Genomic DNA, 4,016 nt, shown 5'->3' with positions numbered 1-4,016 from the left:
AAAAATCCAATGCGCAGGCTGGAAGGTGTAAAGACCTTCCCCGGTTCTTCGTTCGTGAAGACTGGCCATTACTTAATTGATGAATGAGGAGTATCTAGCTGATAGCATCTAACACAAGAAATACTGACATCAAAGAAGTTGTTTAGGACATATAATAATCCAAATAATGAGAATTTACTAGTATCAGGGCCTCTTTCTTCCACATGAACTCATAAAACTGCTGAGAGTGGGAATGCTTTTGCTGAGGCAATAATAAAAATAATAAGTGGGTTTACCTAAGCTCCTACAAGGCTCTAATAAAAACTCGTCTGGCAGTGTAGCTGTGAGAAACTGAGATTGCTGTATACTCAAGCTGCCAGGAAGGCCCCGGGGCAGACACCATCAGGCTGCTGCCAAGAGTTTCTTATATTATTCGTGTTCACTGTCCTTGTGCAGCCATGCTTTATACCAGCCCTGGGAGTAATGTGGCAAGGTTAGAAAGAGCCCCTGAGAGCAGGGACATGGCAGTGCACTGCAACAGCATCATGTTGCATGGATGGTCCCTTCTTCACCTGCTTTGCACTGGCTTTCATTTTTCTGGACATATTGTGGAGCTGGTTGTGTGTTGATGTCCCTTGCAGTTACAGAAATTATCCTTTGACAAGAGAGGATTTTCACAGTATAGTGGCTCAAAAATCATTCAGGACCTCTCTCTCATGGATTTGCAGGTACTAAAATACTTGTAGTCCCTTGGAAATGGCTGGTTGACTGTCATTCAGCACAAAACCCTGTGGCAGACCTTGGTTAAAGGGGAGTTAAGGTTGAGGGGAGTTAAGTTAAGGGGAGTTAAAGTTAAGGTTGCCTCTGGTACATTATGTTTAAGGTCACATACTTCAAACCTCTGAAGACTTGGAAAGGACTAGCATTTAAAACTAAATTTCTGGAAACCAGGAAATGCTGAATGCTTAGAACAGGGAATACTGTTCATGCAAACACAGCTAGCTTCTTTCATTGCCTCCTGAATTTTGTAGTTGTGGAGACTAGTAGCTTCATCTGTGCACCTCAGGACTTTACAGACCTTTTTCATTTCTCTCTCCACTCCCCTCGTTTTCAGGCTGAGCTGTATAGGACCTGTCCCAAATTTTCTCCTTCCTGGCTGATTGGTCTGAGTGCTCCTGCTCTGCCCACCCATGACTCCCCAGTTCCCCGGCTGCAGCTTCCCACCTCTTCCTGGCCCCACCTTGCACCCCAGCCCCTCTCACTGTTCCAGCTGCTCCTGGAATTCACTGCCCACTGCCCTTTCTCTCATCTTCCAGTGATTTATTCCAAAAACAGGATAGACATCTAAAAATGTGAGGAACACTTTGATATTAAGCTCACACACATCCATTTTTCCTGGAGCAAAATTACATGACTTTGCCTTTTACATTCCCATTCCTCATTGCTAAATCACAGCAAACTGATTATAAATGCATCTGAATTATCATTTCGGCTCTTAAATGGAAAACCAGCAATGTATCCTGGAACTTATCCAATAGGGACAATGTGCTATTTTCCAGAGAATAGTTCAAGCTCTTTCCAAACATCACAGGGCACATTTCTCTCATGTCAGTAATGCCTCCTTGGCAGAAGTGAGCAGAACCATGCCACAGGCAGGCATCTCTCCCACGACAGCCAAGGATGAGATGAACCAACAGGCTGGGGAGGAGGGGGCTGAAGGTTTGAGTTTAATGATCCCACCATGCCTTTTGGACCCATCTAGTTATAATGCAGTGTGCAGAGATTGTAATCCTGTACACATCTGTATTTCCAGCTTGGTGGTACCAGCTGCTCTGCATATAGCATCCTAGAGAGATGAAATCTTCGTGTACTGTCTCCCAACACCACTTCCATGAAGTCCAAGTCTCTCTGTGCACTAGCCAATAGTAAATGTGGACAACTTGGTGAGTCCTGCAATTTGCATGCACCCCCAAGGCATGTATGACTGTTTAGGAATCAGTTGACTTTATTAAAGAACTGTTCATTTTTTTCCCTTCTCTATATCTCTCTCCCTTTCAAAGGAACCCAAATTCAGACCATGAGAAGCACCCAACACTGCAGGAAGAGGTGCTATAAATTTCATCCACCTGTTAGAAACCTTAGCACGTCTTTTTAAAGTGTATGTGGCCTCAGGCAGGTCTGAATCTGATTGTAGTTGTGATTATACACTCAGAGACAACTGTTGGCACATGTACATTTGCACACATCAGTGTACAGACACACATATATATTTATAGATATTAAAAATCATCAATATGTAACTATTAGATTGATGCAGTTACTGTTTAATCTGGAGATGAAGATTTTTGGTGGAAGCTGCTGAAGGGCTTGAAAAGTTGACAAACACTTCATGTATAATGGAGTCACCCCTTGCTCTCGCTGCCTTGCTCTCCCAGTAAACCCTAATTTCATCAGATCTGAATCGTAATTGGAATATCATTTTAGAATCATATCTCCAGCCCCAAGGAAGCTGTTGGATGTGAACATCCTTGCAATGGGTGAGTTGCAAGGAACCAAGTGCTGCCCTCCAGCTCTCCCGCAGTTCTTTAGTCTCAGCTCAGGCTTGCCAGAGTCTTGTGGAAAAACTGTGTTATTTCTCAAAGCACTCAGTGCCAATCTTGTAGGAATTGTGAGCCTGCTGCCCTTCTAAACTACAATTTTCACAGGTTTTCTTTCAAAATGAAACTAAGGCAAATTGGTGCATTGGCATGGTCCCAAGGACAGCATGTCTTCAGGGACTGCAAGGGAGAAAATGAGCCCCTGTTTGTGAGTGAAATTGTCCTGTAACCCCTGAGCAGCATGTCCCTACTTGAGAGCATGGTGAAATGGGAAGAGTCATGAAAAATGTTTCTGGCTGGCATCACAAAGTCTTCACATAGGAAGCCGAAGGAATGTCTATGCAATCTCAGAATTGCTCTTGTTGCCCCAAAATTTGCCCTGACCTGAAGTGAAAACACTCAGTCATTTTTTTTTGCACTGGTCATTATATCCCAGGTCAAGAAACTATCTTCATTCCTTCTGAAAAAAATGTGAAGAAAATCACCAAGGTACTTTGAAATGTCTGTAAACGCCTACAGGAGTCTAAAAATATGCAGCACTGACAATGTGTGCAGCACCAGCTATTGTCTCTGTGCTTGAGGCTGCAAACTGATAATTTCATATGTCAGCATTAAATTGAGGAGTCCAGCATCTCTACCCCAAATACAAATCATTTTAGTAATGAAACATTACATGTATTTGTCACATTTCAGTGGGAAATTGGCACACCATGAGGAGGGTTGTCCTGGCCATAGCTACCACCCACTTGGATTTTCCTGGCCATGTCCTCTCTTTCCAGCCAGCACTTCTGCTTGCTTCATTTTGGTTTATTTTCTCTTTCCTCAAAGCATCTAGCTACAGGTTATACCATAATCTGCTGCTTGCCTCCAGGTAGGCTGCCATGCATCAGGAAATCCTGTGTGGTGGAGGAAGGGTTGGGGCTGAGCAGGGCTGGGCTGCTCCAGCAAGGGATAGGGAGGGTGCAGAAACAGGAGACAAAGTGTAGTAGGGGGTGTGGGAGGGTGAGGCTGCTGGCTCCCCCTGCCAAGGTGGGTCTCAGAGGGGTGAGGGTGGCATAACCTGCTACTGTGAGCACTGTTCTCTGGTGCCTGAGCTATTCATTATGAAATCTAACCCACAGGTTTCCTGTAATATCTATGGTATGCTATCTGTAATTTGGTTAAAAATACAATTCCTCTTATTACAGTTGTCATGGGAGACATTTGCCCCCTGTCTGGCAGTAAGACGTCAAGCATGTAACTTGTGAACAAGCTGCAGAGGTGTAAAGTGTATGGTTAAATGCTTTGCAGGTGTCTGAAGTCAGGGGTTATCTTACTGCTTGGTCAAACATGAGCCTGGAAATTAATGAGTTTTGTACAGCATCATCTTGTTCTTGCTGCTGTTTCTGTGGTATCTATCATGGCTGCAACCAAGGAGCAGAGAAGGCAGCTGTGATCTGT

This window comes from Empidonax traillii, unplaced genomic scaffold, assembly GCF_003031625.1.
Source record: "Empidonax traillii isolate 1590-97213 ecotype Southwest subspecies unplaced genomic scaffold, ASM303162v1 scaffold232:size1090087, whole genome shotgun sequence".
NCBI lineage: Eukaryota > Metazoa > Chordata > Aves > Passeriformes > Tyrannidae > Empidonax > Empidonax traillii.
The sequence above is the reverse complement of the archived record's forward strand: the minus strand, read 5'-3'. Positions refer to the sequence as shown.